We start from the raw sequence: 25421 nt of genomic DNA, 5'->3' as shown, positions 1-25421 counted from the left end.
TGAATACTTCATACTACCTGTACTGATTATATTGCCTTATTGTCTGCAACTGCATCATTGATCTATTATTTATTGTTTAAAGATGGTGGATTTATGATGCTCGATACTGGGATTTATATGCAAGTGTTGCTAAGATGCTCTTGGTCGTGGTCATTCTAGATCGGTGCTACGAACCCTCGTCGTCCAAGTGAGATAACTAACTAACTAACTAACTGACTGTTGCTAAGATGAAGCATTGATTGACACATTTTTTAAATTAGATTGAGTGTTCAATAAAATGAGCTGAAAAAAAAACAACCTTGAGTCTTGGATGACAACATCATATACCTATAAACCCTTGTCGTCAAAGAATGGCAAAATGCATACAAAATATTCTAACAAAATCAGCCAGTATTGTTCATAGCAACCAATCAAATTTCAGTGAACCTAAACTTTACGATAAATGCTTTTTATAGAATATAACAGCTAATATTCATCGAAATTATTTTCTTCTTTATAGCCATTGTCATTTAGAATATGAGCCCCAGTGGGGACATCAAGTGTTGTACGATGTTGCAGTATATGTATGTGCCATATAAATGTGCAAAATAAATAAAAATTAATAATTAATATATATGGGCAACTTACTTCCATAGGTGGGCTAAGAGCCATGTTTTAACATGCAGTAAAGTAATGTATTATGAAAACTGTAGAGGAGAAGAGCGAAAAACAGTCCAATAACCCTTTGGGTCTTACAGGTTAGTAAAATCATGCATTTAGCGCTCCTTCACACAGGCGTATTTGCGTTCTGAAAAAAATAAAGAAAAATCCGCTTCTATGTTGGTGTAGAAACCTTCTTTCCTCTCGATGTAGAGGATGCTCCCTTGTTACAGTCACAATCCTGGGTACATTCTGGCATCACCATACAATTAAACAGAGAAAGACAGAATTACCTGTGGCCTAGTACTTTTCTAGTCATGGACATGACATAGGAGATATGAGAGTTATGATATTGAAGGGTGGTTTCAAGTCACAAAACCATAGAAGAATTTGGCAATATAAATTGATAACAACTTTTGACATGTTCAATAGAGGGTTAAATTATTCACGAGGATTAATGCGTTAATGGGAGGTATGAGACATCTATAGCACACGTAAGACTGCTGGTCTGGTAACCCCCCCCTCCCCATCCCCAGCAGTAATTCAGGGACCATAAACTTTCACTCCTTTATCAGTGTCTAGTTAAAAATGTTTGTGTTTCCGTTGCAGTATTTATGGCCTGGCGATCCCCCCAACAATAATTCAGCGACCATAAAACTTTCCCTCCCTTATCAGTGTCTAGTTAAAAATGTTGATGTTTCTGTTGCTGTATTCCTTTATGTGCAAACCAATTACATCCATATCTGTGCTTTGTCATAAGTATGTGCGTATAAATATGCATGCCTCTTTGGATCTATTTCATTTAAGCCTGAAGAAGAGCCCTGCTTTGGTTTGGCAGCTCGCATTAACATCATGTTTTTTTGTTAGCAATTAAAAAAGGTATCACATCTACAAGATTACTTGGTTTCTCTTGCTGAGAACAATCACACAATCCTGGGTATAAACAGATGATGGGAGAGATCTCTGTATTGTCCCCTGATATATGAGTTATCATAGTTATTAGCCTTCCTTTTTTAAACTAAATATTAATAACCTTTCTGGGTATTGTAGTCAATTCATTCCATTTCTTACTTCAGTTGCCCGTCTTTGAACCCGCTCAAGCTCTTATATGTCTTTCTTGAGCACTATTGCTCAAAACTGTCCACAATATTCTATGTGGGGTGTGACCAGAGATTTGTAAAGAGGAAGAACAATATTCTTGTCTTGTGCATTTATGGCTCATTTGTGTTAATAACGTCCTACAATTTCATGTCAACATGCAAATATTTGGAATTTACTGTACAATCCCTCTACAAGGTCATTACTAAATATATTAAAAAGGGCCCAATACTGCCCCCTGTGGTACCCCACTAGTGACAGCCACCCAATCAGAATGTGTACAATTAATAACCACCCTCTGCTTCTATCACTGAGCCAGTTACTTATCCACTTACACACATTCTTACCCAGACCAAGGATTCTCATTGTATATACCAACCTTTTATGTGGCAGAGCATAAAACGCTTGGTAAAATTTGAGATATGACATCCAATGACTCTCTTTGCTGTCGTCCAGAAATTACCCTCTTGTAGAAGATGATTAGATTGGTTTGACAGGATCGATCCCTCATAAGCCTATGCTGATATGGAGTTATATGGCAATTTTCATTGAGATGCTCCAGAATAACTTCTCTCTTTTGCTATTGCTCTAAAAGATTTTTTAAGCCTCCTGATGGCCTTCTTCACTTGCATTCATGCCTCTTTGGACCACATATTGAGATATGTCATGAATTAATAAGGCCACACCAAAGAACAAAACTACTTATCAATCAATTGTCCCATACTTTTGAGCCTGTGAAAAGAGAGGGGCTATGTAAAAAAATAATTCAACTTCTAAACAGTTAATGCAATATTTTTATTAAACTCTTTCAATTAAATCTGAAATCCTACACTTCAATCACATATTGATGGATCTGTTTTAAATCCATTATGAAGGTATACAAAGGGTAAATTCTGTCCAAGTACTTCGGGATTCAAGTGTTTATCATCTGGAGGTAGGAAAGTACAGGAGGTATTGGTAAATCCAGATAATAAGATTTAAGTATCTGTTTATTTTTTATCTTTTTATTTGCAATTAGGGCAACTTTATTTCTGAAATAATATATTTTCAATGCAATATGGTACCTATTAAAGCTTGTAATACTACACATAGCTTGTTGGCCATATTACTATTAATATACTGTACACCGTTTTCATGTCATTTTAATTAAAACAAACTAACATACAGAATAAGAAAAGTAATAAAATACATTTCATTCCAAACATAATTAATATAGATCTGTTGTGCTTTCTCTGAAATAACTAGTTGTGCTATTTTTTCTTATCAGGTGGATTATCATACACATCATAAGAGAGTTTACCTACTAACAAGCCCTAAAGACCTTCACCGGTTGAGTGAACACATCAGTCAGTGTTGCCACAGGCGTTTGTAAAGGGAAGCCAGCCTTGTCATTGTGCACCAACTACAAAGTAACAATGAATTATCAACAAGAAAGGGATATTGGATCTCAAAAGAATAAGTAACACTGCTTTGATTTATAGCTTTTGAAGGTGTCTTGCTATATGTCGCGAAGCCCTACTGCTGGGCTGTTCCACTATAGACATTGGAATATCCTACCACCAGCCCATTCATTCTAAACAGTGAGAGGGTGGAGAAGTTTGGTTTTCATGTAATGGCTCAGTGGTCTTAAATAGTACTTTTTATAGACTCCAGGATATACCTACCAGAAGGAAAGCTAATCATTGGAAGAACTTCCTCAAATACCAATGACGAAAGTACTTGAGGTCATTCATGCATGCAATTCATATGGGTTTCCAAGTGTGAAGTCACTTATACCATTAAACACATAATATCAGGTAAAATATGTGTAGATGTTAGGTTCATTGAAATTCATTGTATGCTTTTTCACAGTCCATGTACATATTGGCTGTGACATAGTTTATTATTAGGTGAGTCCAAATATAAGGGCTCATTTATTCTTTCTAACTTTTCTCTTTTAGTTTTCCAATAGGCTTTCGATTTTCAAATCAGCTACACTTAAAATTTAACATTCAGTCTTGAAGTCTGTAATCACAAGAGTTGCAGCCTATCTAAAAGCTCTACAAATTTGACTATACAAATTTAAGGCTGTTTAAAGTGGTTTTATCATGACTATAAAAACTTTACCAGTAGCTGAGCCAGTTATAAAATAACAAAATAGATTATTCTCCCCTCTCCTCGAACCCATAAAGCAGAGCTGAGCAGCTCAAACTGCCCCAGTGCTGGCTTCCGGGCAATGTGAGACGCTCAGCTCTACTTTAGGAATCCGATAAGAGGGGAATACGATCTATATTTTATTTTATAATAGGGCCAGCTGCTGAAAAAGTCTTTATAGTCATGATAAAATCCCTTCAAGTAGATACTTAATGTCCACTATTGAATCATCCATCCTTATAATACAATCCTAAATAGTTTGGGTTTATCCAGATGCTTCTGTGAAAATATGCAATGAGCATTGATATAAGTAATTGATTTTGCATTCTTCAGTACGGCGGATGCATCCTGGAGGGTCAGGCGATGCGCCCGGGGTATGCGCAGTGCTCACTTTTCAGTTTTTAAATCCCCTGCTTTCCCGCAGATCCGTGGCACAGCCACAGTGACAGCTGTGGGTGTGCCACAGCAGAAACGGCTTCCATTGACTTTAATGGAAGCCGTCGCTGCGGGACCCGCAGGAAAATGGAGCATGCTGCTTTTACTTGCCGTGCAGATGCTAATGCATCCCTATGAACAGCAAGAGGGTTGGATCTCCCAAGCAGGGGCCACGTGCGGATTTTATAGTTAAAATCCACACATGGACACTGGACCTAAGTCTTGCCATTCAAACACATATCTTTTCAATCACCATTCTATAACAAAAGGACCTAGAACTGTATTTTCTTTTTAATAACTTCTCTCATAAACAAATTGTTTTATTCTCTATGATGCCAATAAGGCCTTTAAAAAAGGAAAATTAATAAAAATGTGTTTCCAATCTAAAAATGAAATTAAAAGCAAAGGATGGCTTATGCTCAGTGGATCATCTGAAATAATACACATATAGTATATGAGGAATATTGAAAAAGTGACACTTACCGATTGGGAGGGGAATCTCTCTACGAGCCCCCCCCCCCCCCCCTACAGCATTTACCTGGATAATAGCGGATCAAATAGCAGGAATACAGTAACACGTTTCAGCCCCTAAAAGACCTTTTTCAAGCATAAAAAACACATCCAGAGTACACAATATATAAGAGAAGAAACTTACATTGATGAGACATGTCCACATGAGGCCCTGCGTCATCTTGGCATCAATTGTTTCCAATTTAAAAACAATCTCAAAAAGAAATCCAAGACTTGCTTTAAGAATTAAAAAAAAAATCTGGATAACATTCGTCAAATCACTGTGAAACAAAATCATCAAAAATTACCAGAAATAAGAATCAACCTACAAAAGGCACTTATCAATAAATATGAATGCAATCATCAAAAGACAAATATGAACAACTACAATCTTAGCAAAAAAAGCCTCTACATTAATGGCACAAAGAGTCGAAAACCAACATGCCAAGGCTAAAATTCCCTATCTCCTAGTGAAAGATGGAACAACCAAAATTAACAATCAAATAGTTGACCTCTTCAGTGACTTCAACTCTGCCTTATATAACTTGAAGATGGACCATACCACCTATTAGCCTTCCCAATATGAAATTAATAAATTCTTAAATAGAATCGACCTTCCATCACTACACTTGATCAAATCAACAACCTAAATAAAACTATGTCCCAACAAGAGGTTAAAGAAGCCATTAACTCATTACCCAAAAATAAGTCACCTGGCCTAGATGGGTTTTCAAGTGAGTGTTATCAAAATTTCAAAGATATCCTTATTACGCTATGCAACATGTTTAATAGAGCTGTCAATACACAACCATTTCCATCCAAGATACTCAAAGCCACTAATGACTCTATCCAAATCTGGCAATTAACCTAACACTACTTCTAATTTTAAGGCCCTCTTAAACGGAATGATTATGGTTCAACAAATCGTTTAAATGAGGAAAATGAACAATAATCGTTCAGTGTAAATACAACCAATGATTGAATGATGAATGATAATTCGTTTACTCATTGTTTATTTCACGCAAGCAAAATCATTGTTGGCTAATTCGCTAATCATTCATTTAAACACCGATCATTCAGTCATTCACTGGTATACTGAACGAAATGACTAAATAATCCTGTTAAAAATAAACGCTTTATCTTGGCGTCTAAGCTGACTGCCTGTGCGAACGATAATTGTTCAGTGTAAAAGCACTCTTAGGGGCTCTTTCACATGAGCGCATATATGGTGATGGCGTTTTTATGTTTTTACGCCAGCTTCGAATAAGTGCCTAAATGGGCATTTTCCCGCGATCACGGCCAGCATTTTCTCGTCCATTCACACAACTGTGAGCGTCAATTTTAGCGAAAAAATACGCCTCACCCCGAAAATCCCTTGCTCTGCCAAAATCCTCCGGATGGCTTCCAATGTCTACCAGCACCTGTAAGCTTTTCGCAACGTTGGACGCTGCATAAATGCCTCCCATTCTCCTCTCTTTTCCTGCTCCCATAGGAGTCTATGGGACCCACCGGCGTATATTGACCAAAACATAGTTACAGAACTATCTTTTGGCTGTGCGTATATATGTGCCGGCTACGTATATGTTCCAAATTCACGCCACCGGCGTATTTACGCGCTGTATATTCGCCCGTGTGAACGGATGCATTCAAAGTCAATGCTTCTCATGGGTGCGTATATATGCCCAGTCATAAAAACGCACTGTATATGCACTAGTGTGAAAGAGCCTTTAGACTGATTTCATTGTTGAACAGTGCTCTAAAATTACACACTAAGATCTTAGCAAACAGATTCAAAAATATTTTGCCCACATTGGTCCAAAGCAATGTAGGCTTTACAAAAAGTTATCAAGCTTCAGACAGCACAGACGGTTCCTTAACTTAATTAAAATTATGGAACACTTCAATGTGTCTTTTCTGCTGCTAACTCTGGACACAGAGAAGGTCTTTGATAGTCCCAAGCGACGGACCCTGGCCGATCCCAATCAACTATTGATGACCTATACTGATGATAGGTCATCAATAGTATTTCCCTGGAAAACCCCTTTACTGTTTACTTCTCCTGATAGTACCTCATAGATGCATCAAGGTGCTCGGTCAAACAAGAGGTAATGCTCTTTTTAATAATAAAATTCTTATATACATTATACAAGTTGTATATGTATTACATGTGTTAGTAAAATGAATATGACTCATGTTCTATCCTATGCGTAGTCATTTTGTGAGCAAGTAGCCATCTTCTGTGTCAATTATTTTGTACTTTTCCTTTAACAATATTTGCTAAAATGTAATGAAAAATAAGAAGAGGACCTCGAGGATTAGAACATTCCCAAGGTTCTAAATTGAATGTCTCAGGTCATTGCGTCCTGTTCTTCTATCTCTCTCTCTAAACAATTAGTTGTACTCCTGTATTCTAAGACGTTAATCATGTATGAACAAATCTGCACCTGCGTGCATTTGTTTGGCATTTTAGATGTTATATTCCTTACCTTGCGTATTCATATTTTGTTTGTTTCTTTTGACCAATGGTAATAAATAAATTATAATAGATTGGAATTATGGTAATCAGATCATGTGCCTCTATAAAAGCTGCTGACTGTCAATCAATAAACAAATAACTTTGATCACGCTAAGAGTTGATGTGGTGATAGTTATTCTCCTAAGTTCAGCCTATCCTAACTAAGAATTTGGACCCAAATAGCATATTGTATAGTAAATATTGGTATGTACTAACATGTGGATGCTTCTATTAGTTTTTATGTAATTGGTGGTCTGGTTACTGCAGGCTGAGATGTATTCTATTTGTTGATATGTGTCATACGTTATTGGGTGTTTACTGTCTGACCTTTCTTTTTGATAGCATTTCTGAGTATGTGTTGTGGGCTACCTATTGTTCATATGGGAGTTTTTTTAGTGAAATGCATTCTATCTTTTGACACGTGCTACAACGCTTTTTTGGATGATTGTTACTTGGTTTGTTACTTGATAACATCACTGTGCATATGCCCATTTTTCTTGCACTGTGGGATTCTTCTTCTTATGCCCATGGACAGTAACAACCCAGACTTGATGTAGTTCTAAATACCCAGTGTCCTTGTGAAGGAATCTCACAAAGAATAAGAAATGCCTCTGCACGAGACTTGGCTATGTTACAGTGCAAACCTTCAGTTGATATAATTGGACTATAGATCCAAAACATCTGGTATTTATGTGAAGGAACTTCGTAAGTAACGCCTATGACTCAGCTGAGTCACAGTGCAAACCTGGATGTGTACATCTAGATGCTCAGTGTCTTTGTGAAATAACTCACAAAGAATGACAAATATCTTTACCTGTAGCTCAGTTGAGTGATATTGCCAAACCATGCTTGATGTAGATCAAAATAACCAGAACCTCACAAAGGACAATAAATACTGTATCTTCCTCTGCCTGTAACTCGGTTAGGTTATAGTACCATCCCAGACTTTACATAATTGAACTACAGATGCAAAACTCTTGGCATTTTTGTGAAAGAACCTCACAAAACAAGCCTGCTGCTCTGCTCAGTCACAGTGCTATCCTGGACTTGCAGATCTAAATGCCCAAAGTCTTTGTACAATAACATTACAAAGAATTACATATTCCTCTTGCTAGCATGCGGCGGCGGCGGCCGGGCGCGGGGTCCCGTGGTTGGGGCGCGTCCCCCCAGCCTGTTGTCTGGCTGTTGGGGGCGCGGGTGGCTGGTCAGCGTGGTGTGCACGCCCGTGGGTGTGCGCGAGGGCCTGTGATTGCGGATTCGTGCATGAGCTCCTGCATACTGAATCCTGCTGGGAGGTAGCGCCTCCCTCTCTCCGCCCCTGGGCGGAGACTTCTGTTTATAAGGCTGGCAGTGAGGTGCATTCACTGCCAGTTATTGGTTTCCTCAGGTTGCCAGCTAGTCTGCATCTGTAGGTCTCCTGCCTTGTCAGCTTGTCTGCTATTTTGTTACTATCTGCCAGGTTGTTTCATCTGCCTTGGTACTATCAGTATTGGTTCGTGTTTGGTTCTTTTACATCTGCCTGTCCTGTCGGTAGTCTACCCATTTCATCCTGGTACGCCAGCGCTCCTTCCCGGTCCCTAGATTGCGTAGGGACCGCCGCCCAGTTGCCCGCCTGGGGTTAGCCAGGAGTGGAGGCAAATAGGCAGGGACAGGGGTTGTGGGTAAGATCCAGGGCAACCCGGGCTTGCGTATACCGGGTAGATTACTGTAACATAATAACTGGCCCTTAAAATTGCCCAGCGGGGTTTGTTTTTTGCTCTCCAATGGAGGCTGTGAGTAACCTTGCAAGTTGGTTGCAGGGTTTGGCGGGCGTGGTCCAAGACCTGTCCGGTCGTATGGTGGCCCAGGAGCAGCGGCAGAAAGTGCATGTTTCTGCCGAACCTCCCAGCCCTGAGCCTACTCTGGACTCTCCTTGAGGTGTTTTTGTTTTTTGTATTTCTGGATGTGGCCCGGATCCTCTGGTTCAGAGTCCCAGAAGGTGGGATTGATTATGTCTCTTCTGTGGGGTCCCCCCCAGACATGGGCCTACTCTTTGCCCAAGAGTTCAGCTTGCCTGCAGTCTGTTGATTCGTTTTTTCGAGAACTGGGAAGTATTTTTGATGAGTCGGACCGGGCGAGGTTAGCAGTATCTCATCCCATGGCGTTACATCAGGGGCAGCAATGTGCTGAAGACTATTGCTCTAAGTTTAGACAGTATGCCGGTAAAACCTACTGAAACGATAGTGCCCTCAAAGATGTGTTTTTGTTGGGCCTTTCTGATGCTGTCAAGGATCTGCTTATTTCCCATCCCGCTCCCACAACACTTAGTGAGGCAATGGAATTGGCAGTAAAAGCTGACAGGAGATTGAGATCTAGACAAAAGGAACAACAGGCCTGTAAAACTAGGGAGTCCTACGGACCTGCTTCTACTTCTCCCATGCCATCTCCTGGAGCTGAGCCTATGGAATTTAAGTCCCAAGGAATGGCGATGGTTCAGGATGACTCACCGTCTTTGTCTCTACTGTGGGGAAGCCAGACATCGGGTAGCAACCTTTCCACGGAAGCAACGGCAACATCAGTCTGAATCAGCGGAAAACTACAGATCCTGGGCGATTGTCGGGAGGATTTCCCAGGATCACAGGTACTCCCTAAGTTGTTGGTGCCTTCTCGGGTTGGCTTTCGGGATTTTATTCGGTCCGGTCAAGCCTTTATTGATTCGGTCGGGTTGGCTTTCGGGATTTTATTCGGTCCGGTCAAGCCTTTATTGATTCGGGTGCTGTCAGCAATCTGATTAATTTAAATTTTGACCGACTCCTGATAACCGAATTCTCCACGCTAAAGTCCCCCATACACTTTACAAGTATTGATTCAACTCCTTTATCCGCAGGTGTTGCCCAATGGAGAACTCCCATTCTACAGTTCACTGTGGGTGTTCTCCATTCTGAGAATCTGTCCTTCCTGGTTATGGAAAGGATGTCTGTTGATGTGGTGCTTGGTATGCCCTGTTTGGCACAGCACAACCCCCAATTTGATTGGTCCACCCGGGAATTGACACATTGGGGGTCGTCTTGTCATAATCACTTAACTACCATATCCCTGTGCTCAGCAGATACCGTGTTTGTCCCGAAGTATTTGTCTGATTTACAGAACGTATTCTCCAAGAAGCTCTCTGAGACTTTGCCTCCCCATAGGGAGTGGGACTGTGGTATTGATTTGATCCCCAATAGTCCCATCCCTAAGGGAGCCATTTTCAATTTGTCGGGGCGTGAGCACGAAGCCCTTAAGTCCTATATCTCAGAGTCTCTGGCTAAACGACATATCCGGCCGTCCAGGTCCCCTGCCGGGGCAGGTCTCTTCTTTGTAGAAAAAAAGAATGGGACATTGAGGCCTCTGAATAAAATTACAGGGAAGAACCAGTGCCCCTTACCTCTGATTCCGGACTTGTTGGGTCAGGTGGTGGGGGCCCATTGGTTTTCCAAACTGGACTTAAGTGGGGCTTACAATTTAATTCACATTCGAGAAGGAGATAAATGGAAGACCGCATTCAACACCCCCTTAGGACATTTTGAATGTCTGGTTATACCCTTTGGACTCTGTAATGCCCCAGCTGTGTTTCAGGGTTTCATGAACGCGGTCTTCCATGACTCGGGGGTGTTTCTCGTCATATATTTTGATGACATTCTGGTGTATTCCCCAGACTGGGATTCATATGTGCGGCACTTGAGGTTGGTTCTGACCCATTTGCGTGAGTACCAACAGTTTGTCAAGTTAGAGAAATGTATATTTGGTACCGAACAAGTATCTTTCCTGAGCTATGTGATTTCACCCAGATGGATTCAGATGGAGTCTGATAAAGTAGCTGCAATCTCTCAATGGGTCAGACCAGATAACCTTAATGCTATCCAGTGGTTTTTGGGTTTCGCAAATTTCTACTGAAAGTTCATTAAGAATTACTCAGTTATTGCTCAACCCTTGACCGATCTTACTAAGAAAGGGGCTGACTTGGTGAAATGGTCACCTGAGGCCCTAGAGGCTTTTAGTCATGTAAAAAGAGCATTTACTACTGCCCCGGTGTTAGTACAGCCGGACGCGCTGCGGCCTTTTTTCGTTGAGGTAGATGCGTCTGAGGTAGGAGCAGGAGCTGTGTTGTCTCAGGAAGTCAGTGGGAGATCCGGGTATTGCCCATGTGCGTTCTTTTCATGGAAGTTTAGCTCGGCAGAACATAACTATGACGTGGGTAACCGTGAGTTGCTGGCGATCAAATGGGCCCTTGAAGAGTGGCAGCACCATCTTGAAGGAGCTAGACACCCCATTACCGTGTATACCAATCACAAAAACTTGGTATATCTCACGAATGCTAAAAACTCACCACTCGTCAAACCAGGTGGGCATTGTTTTTCGCCAGGTTTAATTTCGTCGTGACTTATGTTCCAGGAGAAAAGAATGTGAAGGCGGATGCCCTGTCATGGATTTTTGGGTCGCCGGAAAGCGAGACAGTTACTCCTGAGAATATCTTGGCACCTGGGGTGGTGGTGGCAGCTGTAGAAATCAACCTCGTCCCCCAATTACAGAACTGTCAGCAGGAAGCTCCTTTGGGGGTACCGGATGGTAGATGGGTTGTGCCAGAGACCTTACGTCTCAGAGTCATTGAAGAATCTCACTCTTCAGTTTTCGTAGGCCATTTGGGGGTAGAGGGGACTCTGGATCTTTGTTCCAGACACTTCTGGTGGTCAGGCATGGCTTAGGAGATCCGCGACTTTGTTTAGAGATGCTCTGTATGTGCACGCAATAAAAGTCGTCAGCGTCCTCCGGAGGGGCCTCTGAAAATGTTACTGGTACCTTCGCACCTGTGGTCGCAGGTATCGGTAGATTTTATCACCGATCTACCGGAATCTCAAAACTTCACCACTATTTTAGTGGTTGTTGATCGGTTCACGAAGATGGCACATTTTGTGGCGTTAAAGAAACTACCTTCGGCAATAGAATTTTCTAGGATTTTTGTAAAAGAAATCATTCGCCTACATGAGGTGCCCGAAAACATTGTATCTGATCGCGGGGTTCAGTTTGTTGCGCAGTTTTGGTGAGCCTTCTGCAGAAACTTAGGAACGTCGCTTTCCCTCTCGTCAGCATTCCACCCGCAAACCAATGGTCAGACTAAGCGGAAGAACCAAGATTTAGTGCAATATCTACGGTTGCTTGCTAGCGAGAGAGCTCATCACAAGGACAGAGTTCCTGCCGTTGGCAGAGTTTGCGCTGAACACCTGCAGAGGCCGAGGTGCTCTAAGGTCTGGCAGTTTTTCACAGAGACGCCTGACGACCGACGAACAGTGGTGTGCAACCTTTGTCGCGCAAAGCTCAGCCGGGGAGCCAACACCAACAGCCTCACCACCACCAGCATGCGCAGACATATGATGGCCAAGCACCCCACAAGGTGGGACGAAGGCCGTTCACCGCCTCCGGTTTGCACCCCTGCCTCTCCCCCTGTGCCCCAACCTGCCACTGAGATGCAACCCCGATTCTCAGGACACGGGCACTACCGCCTCATGGCCTGCACCCACACCCTCACCTCCGCTGTCCTCGGCCCCATCCACCAGTGTAGTTCAGCGCACCGTCCAGCCGTCGCTTGCGCAACTGTTGGAGCGCAAGCGCAAGTACGCCGCCACGCACCCGCACGCTCAAACGTTAACCGCCCGCATAGCAAAATTCATCAGCCTTGAGATGCTGCCGTATAGGGTTGTGGAAACGGAGTCCTTCAAAAGTATCATGGAGGCGGCGGCCCCGCGCTACTCAGTTCCCAGTCGCCACTACTTTTCCCGATGTGCCGTCCCAGCCCTGCACGACCACGTCTCCCGCAACATTGTACGCGCCCTCACCAACGCGGTTACTGCCACGGTCCACTTAACAACAGACACGTGGACAAGCACAGGCGGGCAGGGCCACTACATCTCCCTGACGGCACATTGGGTGAATTTAGTGGAGGCTGGGACAGAGTCAGAGCCTGAGACCGCTCACGTCCTACCCACCCCCAGAATTGCGGGCCCCAGCTCGGTGGTGGTATCTGCGGAGGTGTATGCTTCCTCCACTAAAGCACCCTCCTCCTCCTCCGCAACCTCTGTCTCGCAATCAAGATGTGTTAGCAGCAGCATGTCGCCAGCAGTCGGTGTCGCGCGGTGTGGCAGCACAGCGGTGGGCAAGCGTCAGCAGGCCGTGCTGAAACTACTCAGCTTAGGAGATAAGAGGCACACGGCCCACGAACTGCTGTAGGGTCTGACACAGCAGACCGACCGCTGGCTTGAGCCGCTGAGCCTCCAACCGGGCATGGTCGTGTGTGACAACGGCCGTAACCTGGTGGCGGCTCTGCAGCTCGGCAGCCTCACGCACATGCCATGCCTGGCCCACGTCTTTAATTTGGTGGTTCAGCGCTTTCTGAAAAGCTACCCACGCTTGTCAGACCTGCTCTTAAAGGCGCGCCGGCTCTGTGCACATTTCCGCAAGTCCCACACGGACGCTGCCACCCTGCGCACCCTGCAACATCGCTTTAAGCTGCCAGTGCACCGACTGCTGTGCGACGTGCCCACACGGTGGAACTCTACGCTCCACATGTTGGCCAGGCTCTATGAACAGCGTAGAGCTATAGTCGAATTCCAACTCCAACATGGGCGGCGCAGTGGGAGTCAGCCTCCTCAATTCTTTTCAGAAGAGTGGGCCTGGTTGGCAGACATCTGCCATGTCCTTGGTAATTTTGAGGAGTCTACCCAGGTGGTGAGCGGCGATGCTGCAATCATTAGCGTCACCATTCCTCTGCTATGCATCTTGAGAAATTCCCTGCAAAGCATAAAGGCAGCTGCTTTGCGCTCGGAAACGGGGGCGGTGGAAGACAGTATGTCGCTGGATAGTCAGAGCACCCTCCTGTCTATTTCTCAGCGCGTACAGGAGGAGGAGGAGGAGCATGAGGAGGATGAGGAGGAGGGGGAAGAGACAGCTTGGCCCGCTGCTGACGGTACACCGGCTGATTGCCTGTCATCCTTTCAGCGTGTATGGCCTGAGGAGGAGGAGGAGGAGGAGGATCCTGCAAGTGATCTTCCTAGTGAAGACAGCCATGTGTTGCGTACAGGTACCCTGGCACACATGGCTGACTTCATGTTAGGATGCCTTTCTCGTGACCCTCGCGTTGCACGCATTCAGGCCACAACGGATTACTGGGTGTACACACTGCTCGACCCACGCTATAAGGAGAACCTGCCCACTCTCATTCCCGAAGAGGAAAGGGGTTCGAGAGTGTTGCTATACCACAGGACCCTTGCGGACAAGCTGATGGTAAAATTCCCAGCCGACAGCGCTAGTGGCAGAAGGCGCAGTACCGAGGGCAAGGTAGCAGGGGAGGTGCGGAGATCGAGCAGCATGTACATCCCAGGCAGTGCAACAGTCTTTAAGGGCCTGGACAGCTTTATGGCTCCCCAGCAAGACTGTGTCACCGCTCCCCAGTCAAGGCTGAGTCGGCGGGAGCACTGTAAAAGGATGGTGAGGGAGTAGGTAGCCGATCGCACGACCGTCCTCCGTGACGCCTCTGCCACCTACAACTACTGGGTGTCGAAGCTGGACACGTGGCCTGAACTAGCGCTGTATGCCCTGGAGGTGCTTGCTTGTCCTGCGGCTAGCGTCTTGTCGGAGAGGGTGTTTAGTGCGGCTGGGGGAATCATCACAGATAAGCGTAGCCGCTTGTCAACCGACAGTGCCGACAGGCTAACACTCATCAAGATGAACAAAGCCTGGATTTCGCCAGACTTCTCTTCTCCACCAGCGGACAGCAAGGATACGTAAGCAATACGTAGGCTGCACCCGCGGATGGAAGCTACGTTCTCTCTCACCATCCAAAACGGGGACATTTCTGCTTCATCAATCTGTGTCTAATATTCCTCCTCCTCCTCCTGCTCCTCCTCCTGAAACCTCACGTAATCACGCTGAACGGGCAATTTTTCTTAGGGCCACAAGGCTCACTCAAATAATTTTTCTGAACAATTTTTAAAAGTTTCAATGCGCTTAAAAGCGTTGGAACTTTAACTTGAACCAATTTTTCGTTACACTGGGCTGCCTCCAGGCCTAGTTACCACTTAAGCCACATTAACCAAAGCGATTAATGGGTTTCACCTGCCCTCTTGGCTGGCCATGGCCAATTTTTTGGATGTACATTAGTACTGTTGATACAGCAATTTTTGTGGGCCCTCGCCTACAGTGTAATCAAATGAATTTTTAGCCCACCTGCTTTACAGCTGACGTTACCTCAGCTGTGTTGGGCAATGCAATGGGATATTTCTATGTACCGCCGGTGGCTTCCTGGCACCCTCCCATGCTGTAGGTGCACACGGAGTTTTTACTACATCTGTACACTTGAAAAGAACCCCAGTCAGACTGGGGCATGCAGTGTGGGCCGAAGCCCACCTGCATTAAGCACGACATTACTACCTCAGCTGTGTTGGGCAATGCAATGGGATATTTCTGTGTACCGCCGGTGGCTTCCTGGCACCCACCCATGCTGTGGGTCCACAGGGAATTATGAATGCATCTGTTTCCACTTGTAAAGAACCCCAGTCTGACTGGGGCATACAGTGTGGGCCGAAGCCCACCTGTATTATGCACGACATTACTACCTCAGCTGTGTTGGGCAATGCAATGGGATATTTTTGTGTACCGCCGGTGGGTTCCAGGGAGCCACCCATGCTGTAGGTGCACACGGAGTTTTTACTACATCTGTACACTTGAAAAGAACCCCAGTCAGACTGGGGCATGCAGTGTGGGCCGAAGCCCACCTGCATTAAGCACGACATTACTACCTCAGCTGTGTTGGGCAATGCAATGGGATATTTCTGTGTACCGCCGGTGGCTTCCTGGCACCCACCCATGCTGTGGGTCCACAGGGAATTATAAATGCATCTGTTTCCACTTGTAAAGAACCCCAGTCTGACTGGGGCATACAGTGTGGGCCGAAGCCCACCTGTATTATGCACGACATTACTACCTCAGCTGTGTTGGGCAATGCAATGGGATATTTTTGTGTACCGCCGGTGGGTTCCAGGGAGCCACCCATGCTGTGGGTCCACAGGGACTTCACAATAGGGAGTTGTACCTGCCTGTGTCTATGAATTAAAAACCGCGGTCTGACTGGGGCATGCAGACACCTTGACAGAATGAATAGTGTGTGGCACATAGTTTCCCCATTGCTATGCCCACGTGTGCAGCTCCTGATGGCGGTGGCACAGGATTCTATTTCTCATTGCTTCTGTACAGCATTGTGGGCTATCGCCCCGCCACTTTTAAAGAGGGTCGCTGCCTAGCCGTGCCAACCTCTGCAGTGTGTGCCTGCGGTCCCTCGTCATGGCAGACGCAATTCTAAATAGACATGAGGGTGGTGTGGCATGAGGGCAGCTGAAGGCTGCACAGGGACACTTTGGTGTGTGCTGTGGGGGGGAGGGGGGGCGGTTGGGCAGCATGTAACCCAGGAGAAGTGTCAGTGGTGTCATGCAGGCAGTGATTGTGCTTTGTTGGAGGTAGTGTGGTGCTTAGCAAAGGTATGCCATGCTAATGAGGGCTTTTCAGAAGTAAAAGTTGTTGGGAGGGGGGGGGGCCCACTCTTGCCGGTATTGTGGCTTAATAGTGGGACCTGTGAACTTGAGATGCAGCCCAACATGTAGCCCCTCGCCTGCCCTATCCGTTGCTGTGTCGTTCCCATCACTTTCTTGAATTGCCCAGATTTTCACACATGAAAACCTTAGCAAGCATTGGCGAAATACAAAAATGCTCCGGTCGCCCATTGACTTCAATGGGGTTCGTTATTCGAAACGAACCCTCGAACATCGCGGGAAGTTCGTTTCGAATAACGAACACCCGAGCATTTTGGTGCTCGCTCATCTCTAGTTAAGAGTAGAAACACACGGTATGGCTGGCTATACACTGTCATCCACGGTGGCGATTGGCCACACAATATTTGCAATAGTTAGTGTGACCATTAGCCACAATGAACATTTGGGCCCAATATTTGCGACCATCCGCATTGTGGGTTTCTACTCATAGGCCAGTGCTGTGTACTTGCTCCCCTGGCTAAAAGTTTTCAGCCAGACCCAGAACAGAAGACACTGTAGTTACCAGATTGTCTTCCAAATGAAAGGAGGAATCTCAAAACCAGCATATTTATGAATAGTGTTGCTCGTTTTGACTGACCAGGCGATAAAATCAACCCAATGTTTCATCAAATCAAATAGGGTAAGTCTGACCCAATTTTTTGCGAAAATCAAATCTCCAAAAATGCCTGCTACAAGGTCAAAGTGAGGTCAATCAGAAACCAAGATATGTTGATGACGTCACCAAATATGTCCTCTATCTTCCACATAGGCAGTAGTTTCATTGGACACCTACATCACATGACTTAGTCTTACATAAGATAGGCACAGTGTAACTAGCAGCCATTTTACAGCTGAGCAGAGGACAGAGAAATTACATCATATTTTTATGCCTATATAAAATGTGGTTGGTTCCTAGGGACTGATGTTCTACAGAGGATGTATTCCTGCTGGGTGTGAAAACTTGTTTGCCACCAGAGATGTTAAATGAGGTTGTAATGGAGCAATCAGAGAAAGAAGTTGCATCATATTTATATGCCTATATGAATCGTGGTCTGTATTTTGGGAGAGGGTATATTTCTGCTGCTGTCAACGTATATAGCTGCAAAGCAGATGGACAAACTATGGTATGGGAAATATTGCAGTTTTATGTTATAACTAGAGATGAGTGAACGTACTCGTCCGAGCTTGATACTCGTTCGAGTATTAGTGTGTTCGAGATGCTCGTTACTAGAGGCGAGCACCACGCGATGTTCGAGTTACTTTCACTTTCATCTCTGAGATGTTAGCGCGCTTTTCTGGCCAATAGAAAGACAGGGAAGGCATTACAACTTCCTCCTGTGACGTTCCAGCCCTATACCACCCCCCTGCAGTGAGTGACTGGGGAAATCAGGTGTCACCCAAGTATTAAAATCTACCCCGCCCGCGGCTTGCCACGCATGCATTCTGACAGAGATCAGGGAAAGTGCTGCTGATGCTGCTGCTGCTATAGGGAGAGCGTTAGGTGTTATTTTAGGCTTGAAGAACCCCAACGGTCCTTCTTAGGGCCACATCTGACCGTGTGCAGTACTGTTGAGGCTGCTTTTTGCAGTGTTGCACTTTTTTTTTTTTGTATATCGGCCGTGCAGAGCATTGCGTCCAGAGCATTGCGTCCTGCAGTAATTTTACATAGTCCAGGGCCAGTAGTGGTGGTGAGGCAGGGACAGTGAAAGACATATACACTCTATATAGGCAGTGGGCTTTTCCAAAAAAAATTGGGAAAAAAAATCTATTTGGGCTGCCTGTGACCGTCCTGACTGTACTGCGTCTCTGCTGGGGGTAGTTGTCCTAATTCATACGCAGCCAGCTAAGTGTTACAGCAGGCTTGCGCAAAATTCTTTCCTGGCTCTGCGTTGCCTCTTACATCACCGCTGTCATCCTGTCCAGAGTGAAACAGTCTGCAGTAATTTTACATAGTCCAGGGCCAGTAGTGGTGGTGAGGCAGGGACAGTGAAAGATATATACAGTCTATATAGGCAGTGGGCTTTTCCAAAAAAATTTGGGAACAAAAATCTATTTCGGCTGCCTGTGACCGTCCTGACTGTACTGCGTCTCTGCTGGGGGTAGTTGTCCTAATTCATACGCAGCCAGCTAAGTGTTACAGCAGGCTTGCGCAAAATTCTTTCCTGGCTCTGCTGTGCATTCCGTAAGCGAAGTTTGCCTCCAACCACAGGCCAATAAGCGGCACATTTAATTACAGCGTTCTGTTTCTGTACTACTGGTAATACAGCATGCTGAGGGGTAGGGGTAGGCCTAGAGGACGTGGACGCGGGCGAGGACGCGGAGGCCCAAGTCAGGGTGTGGGCACAGGCCGAGCTCCTGATCCAGGTGTATCACAGCCGACTGCTGTGGGATTAGGAGAGAGGCACGCTTCTGGCGTCCCCACATTCATCTCACAATTAATGGGTCCACGCGGTAGACCTTTATTAGAAAATGAGCAGTGTGAGCAGGTCCTGTCGTGGATGGCAGAAAGTGCATCCAACAATCTATCGACCACCCAGAATTCTGTGCCGTCCACTGCTGCAACTCTGAATCCTCTGGCTGCTGCTCCTCCTTCCTCCCAGCCTCCTCACTCCATACACCTTCTGAGGAGCAGGCAGACTCCCAGGAACTGTTCTCGGGCCCCTGCCCAGAATGGGCAGCAATGGTTCCGAATCCTCTCCCACTGGAGGAGTTTGTTGTGACCGATGCCCAACCTCTGGAAAGTTCCCGGGGTCCGGGGGATGAGGCTGGGGACTTCCGGCAACTGTCTCAAGAGCTTTCAGTGGGTGAGGAGGACGATGATGATGAGACACAGTTGTCTATCACTCAGGTAGTAGTAATTGGAGTAAGTCCGAGGAAGGAGCGCACACAGGATTCGGAGGAAGAGCAGCAGGACGATGAGGTGACTGACCCCACCTGGTTTGCTACGCCTACTGAGGACAGGTCTTCAGAGGGGGAGGCAAGTGCAGCAGCAGGGCAGGTTGGAAGAGGCAGTGCGGTGGCCAGGGGTAGAGGCAGGGCCAGACCGAATAATCCACCAACTGTTTCCCAAAGCGCCCCCTCGCGCCATGCCACCCTGCAGAGGCCGAGGTGCTCAAAGGTCTGGCAGTTTTTCACTGAGAGTGCAGACGACCGACGAACAGTGGTGTGCAACCTTTGTCGCGCCAAGATCAGCCGGGGAGCCACCACCACCAGCCTTACCACCACCAGCATGCGCAGACATATGATGGCCAAGCACCCCACAAGGTGGGACGAAGGCCTTCACCGCCTCCGGTTTGCACCGCTGCCTCTCCCCCTGTGCCCCAACCTGCCACTGAGATCCAACCCCCCTCTCAGGACACAGCCACTACCGTCTCCTGGCCTGCACCCACACCTTCACCTCCGCTGTCCTCGGCCCCATCCACCAATGTCTCTCAGCGCACCGTCCAGCTGTCGCTAGCACAAGTGTTGGAGCGCAAGCACAAGTACGCCGCCACGCACCCGCACGCTCAAGCGTTAAACGTGCACATAGCCAAATTTATCAGCCTGGAGATGCTGCCGTATAGGGTTGTGGAAACGGAGGCTTTCAAAGGTATGATGGCGGCGGCGGCCCCGCGCTACTCAGTTCCCAGTCGCCACTACTTTTCCCGATGTGCCGTCCCAGCCCTGCACAACCACGTCTCCCGCAACATTGTACGCGCCCTCACCAACGCGGTTACTGCCAAGGTCCACTTAACAACGGACACGTGGACAAGCACAGGCGGGCAGGGCCACTATATCTCCCTGACGGCACATTGGGTGAATTTAGTGGAGGCTGGGACAGAGTCAGAGCCTGGGACCGCTCACGTCCTACCCACCCCCAGAATTGCGGGCCCCAGCTCGGTGGTGGTATCTGCGGCGGTGTATGCTTCCTCCACTAAACCACCCTCCTCCTCCTCCTCCTACGCAACCTCTGTCTCGCAATCAAGATGTGTCAGCAGCAGCACGTCGCCAGCAGTCGGTGTCGCGCGGCACGGCAGCACAGCGGTGGGCAAGCGTCAGCAGGCCGTGCTGAAACTACTCAGCTTAGGAGAGAAGAGGCACACGGCCCACGAACTGCTGCAGGGTCTGACAGAGCAGACCGATCGCTGGCTTGCGCCGCTGAGCCTCCAACCAGGCATGGTCGTGTGTGACAACGGCCGTAATCTGGTGGCGGCTCTGCAGCTCGGCTGCCTCACGCACGTGCCATGCCTGGCCCACGTCTTTAATTTGGTGGTTCAGCGCTTTCTGAAAAGCTACCCACGCTTGTCAGACCTGCTCGGAAAGGTGCACCGGCTCTGCGCACATTTCCGCAAGTCCCACACGGACGCTGCCACCCTGCGCACCCTGCAACATCGGTTTCATCTGCCAGTGCACCGACTGCTGTGCGACGTGCCCACACGGTGGAACTCTACGCTCCACATGTTGGCCAGGCTCTATGAGCAGCGTAGAGCTATAGTGGAATACCAACTCCAACATTGGCGGCGCAGTGGGAGTAAGCCTCCTCAATTCCTTACAGAAGAGTGGGCCTGGTTGGCAGACATCTGCCAGCTCCTTGGAAACTTTGAGGAGTCTACCCAGATGGTGAGCGGCGATGCTGCAATCATTAGCGTCACCATTCCTCTGCTATGCCTCTTGAGAAATTCCCTGCAAAGCATAAAGGCAGACGCTTTGCGCTCGGAAACAGAGGCGGGGGAAGACAGTATGTCGCTGGATAGTCAGAGCACCCTCCTGTCTATATCTCAGCGCGTTGAGGAGGAGGAGGAGGAGCATGAGGAGGATGAGGAGGAGGGGGAAGAGACAGCTTGGCCCACTGCTGAGGGTACCCATGCTGCTTGCCTGTCATCCTTTCAGCGTGTATGGCCTGAGGAGGAGGAGAAGGAGGAGCAGGAGGATCCTGAAAGTGATCTTCCTAGTGAGGACAGCCATGTGTTGCGTACAGGTACCCTGGCACACATGGCTGACTTCATGTTAGGATGCCTTTCTCGTGACCCTCGCGTTACACGCATTCTGGCCACTACGGATTACTGGGTGTACACACTGCTCGACCCACGGTATAAGGAGAACCTTTCCACTCTCATACCCGAAGAGGAAAGGGGTTCGAGAGTGATGCTATACCACAGGACCCTGGCGGACAAGCTGATGGTAAAATTCCCATCCGACAGCGCTAGTGGCAGAAGGCGCAGTTCCGGGGGCCAGGTAGCAGGGGAGGCGCGGAGATCAGGCAGCATGTACAGCACAGGCAGGGAAACACTCTCTAAGGCCTTTGACAGCTTTATGGCTCCCCAGCAAGACTGTGTCACCGCTTCCTAGTCAAGGCTGAGTCGACGGGAGCACTGTAAAAGGATGGTGAGGGAGTAGGTAGCCGATCGCACGACCGTCCTCCGTGACGCCTCTGCCCCCTACAACTACTGGGTGTCGAAGCTGGACACGTGGTCTGAACTCGTGCTGTATGCCCTGGAGGTGCTTGCTTGTCCTGCGGCTAGCGTCTTGTCAGAGAGGGTGTTTAGTGCGGCTGGGGGAATCATCACAGATAAGCGTACCCGCCTGTCAACCGACAGTGCCGACAGGCTTACACTCATCAAGATGAACAAAGCCTGGATTTCCCCAGACTTCTCTTCTCCACCAGCGGACAGCAGCGATACCTAAATAATACGTAGGCTGCACCCGCGGATGGAAGCATTGTTCTCTATCACCATCAAAAACGTGGACTTTTTAGGTTCATCAATCTATTTTTCTTAGTTCATCAATCAATTTTTCTTAGGCCCACAAGGCTCAGTCATATAATTTTTGTAAACAATTTTTATACGTTTCAATGCTCATTAAAGCATTGAAACTTGCACCTGAACCAATTTTTATTTTAACTGGGCTGCCTCCAGGCCTAGTTACAAATTAAGCCACATTAACCAAAGCGATTAATGGGTTTCACCTGCCCTCTTGGTTGGGCATGGGCAATTTTTCTGAGGTACATTAGTACTGTTGGTACACCAATTTTTTGGGGCCCTCGTCTACAGTGTAATCCAATTAATTTTTTGCCCACCTGCATTAAAGCTGACGTTACATCAGCTGTGCTGGGCACTGTAATGGGATATATTTATGTACCGCTGGTGGCTTCCTGGCACCCACCCATGCTGTCGGTCCACACGGAGTTGTAACTGCATGTGTCCAGTTATAAAGAACCCCAGTCTGACTGGGGCATGCAGTGTGGGCCGAAGCCTACCTGCATTTAATCTGACGTTAGCTCTGCTGTCCAGGGCACTGCAATGGGATACATTTATGTACAGCCGGTGGGTTCCAGGGAGCCACCCATGCTGTGGGTCCACACGGAGTTGTAACTGCATGTGTCCACTTCTAAAGAACCCCAGTCTGACTGGGGCATGCAGTGTGGGCCGAAGCCCACCTGCATTAAACATGACATTACCTCAGCTGTGATGGGCAATGCAATGGGATATATTTATGTACCGCCGGTGGCTTCCTGGCACCCACCCATGCTGTCGGTCCACAGGGACTTCACAGTAGGGAGTTGTATCTGCCTGTGTCTATGAATTAAAAACCCCGGTCAGGTTGGGGCATGCAGTGTGGGCCGAAGCCCACCTGCATTTAATCTGACGTTAGCTCTGCTGTCCAGGGCACTGCAATGGGATACATTTATGTACAGCCGGTGGGTTCCAGGGAGCCACCCATGCTGTGGGTGCACACGGAATTCCCATTGCGGAGTTGTACCTGCCTGTGACTATTTATAAAAAACCGCGGTCTGACTGGGGCATGCAGACACCTTGACAGAATGAATAGCGTGTGGCATATAGGTTCCCCATTGCTATGCCCACGTGTGCAGCTCCTGATGGCGGTGGCGCAGGATTATATTTCTCATTGCTTCTGTACAGCATTGCGGGCTATCGCCCCGCCCCTTTTAAAGAGGGTCGCTGCCTAGCCGTGCCAACCCTCTGCAGTGTGTGCCTGCGGTTCCTCCTCATGGCAGATGCACTTATAAATAGACATGAGGGTGGTGTGGCATGAGGGCAGCTGAAGGCTGCACAGGGACACTTTGGTGTGCACTGTGGACACTGGGTCGTGCGGGGGGGGGGGGGGGTTGGGCAGCATGTAACCCAGGAGAAGTGGCAGCGGAGTGTCATGCAGGCAGTGATTGTGCTTTGTTGGAGGTAGTGTGGTGCTTAGCTAAGGTATGCATTGCTAATGAGGGCTTTTCAGAAGTAAAAATTGTTGGGAGGGGGGGGCCCACTCTTGCCGCTATTGTGGCTTAATAGTGGGACCTGGGAACTTGAGATGCAGCCCAACATGTAGCCCCTCGCCTGCCCTATCCTGTGTCGTTCCCATCACTTTCTTGAATTGCCCAGATTTTCACAAATGGAAACCTTACCGAGCATCGGCGATATACAAAAATGCTCGGGTCGCCCATTGACTTCAATGGGGTTCGTTATTCAAAACGAACCCTCGAGCATCGCGAAAATTTCGTCCCGAGTAACGAGCACCCAAGCATTTAGGTGCTCGCTCATCTCTAGTTATGACCTCAGACATCATTCAAATCTAACAATCCGACCACTACAACTTATTTGCAGGCCTTACCTGGCTAGCAACTGGGTGAGAGGAATTCAATTGGGCTGCACTAAACAGTGATAGTTCCTAAAATATACAAGCTATACTGTGCGGCCTTTTGTTCTCAGACATCGTGCCTCCCAAAGATTGTGGTTCAGTTAGCTGTTGCTGTTTTTTGTCCTGAGATTTATATCTAGCTATCGTGACTCAGTATTTGCTACTTCTCTTATTTTGAATTATGAGACAATTTTTAATATATTTTTTGGGAGGGCCCATGGCACAGAACCTGTTATGAGAAGTTATGTTCACATGGCCAAAATTACCGTCTGAAAAATGTAGAGCTAATTTTAAGAAAACTTCACACCAAAATAAAATAAAAAAATTAATCTTGTTGTTTGCATAGCGCCAACTTTTTCTGCAGCGCTTTCAGGTAGTTAATTTACCAAGCTGGGTACTCATCTTACCGACTTCTGAAGGATGGAAGGCTGAGTCAACCTTGAGCTGGCTACCTGAACCATGCAGGGATTGATCTTGCAACTTTCAGGTCATGAGCGAAAGCTTAGCACTGCATTTCTGCTGCCTTAGCACTCTGCGCCTCTGGATGTTTGCTCCATATGCTCAATAAAAGACATGAATGGTACAACTGTTTGTGTGTTACTAGTTATTAGTTAGATTGTGTCTGTTTATAATTTTAACTTAGATAACAATCAGACCACTTTTTTTAGTAATCAATGCGAATATCCAGGTATTTCCCAAGAGTTCATTTACTTATTTGTATGGCTAAAAACATGTTCATTGTATAAGTCTCTCATCCAAACATAAAATTCAATTTTTTCCGTATTATTACCAGGTCACATAGTCAAGTGCAGTCTGGTCAGGAAAGCCTGGGGTTAATAAAATGGGCTAATAATTCCAGTTCTAGAGAC

Source organism: Eleutherodactylus coqui, chromosome 7 (genome assembly GCF_035609145.1).
Source record: "Eleutherodactylus coqui strain aEleCoq1 chromosome 7, aEleCoq1.hap1, whole genome shotgun sequence".
Lineage (NCBI taxonomy): Eukaryota > Metazoa > Chordata > Amphibia > Anura > Eleutherodactylidae > Eleutherodactylus > Eleutherodactylus coqui.
The sequence above is the reverse complement of the archived record's forward strand: the minus strand, read 5'-3'. Positions refer to the sequence as shown.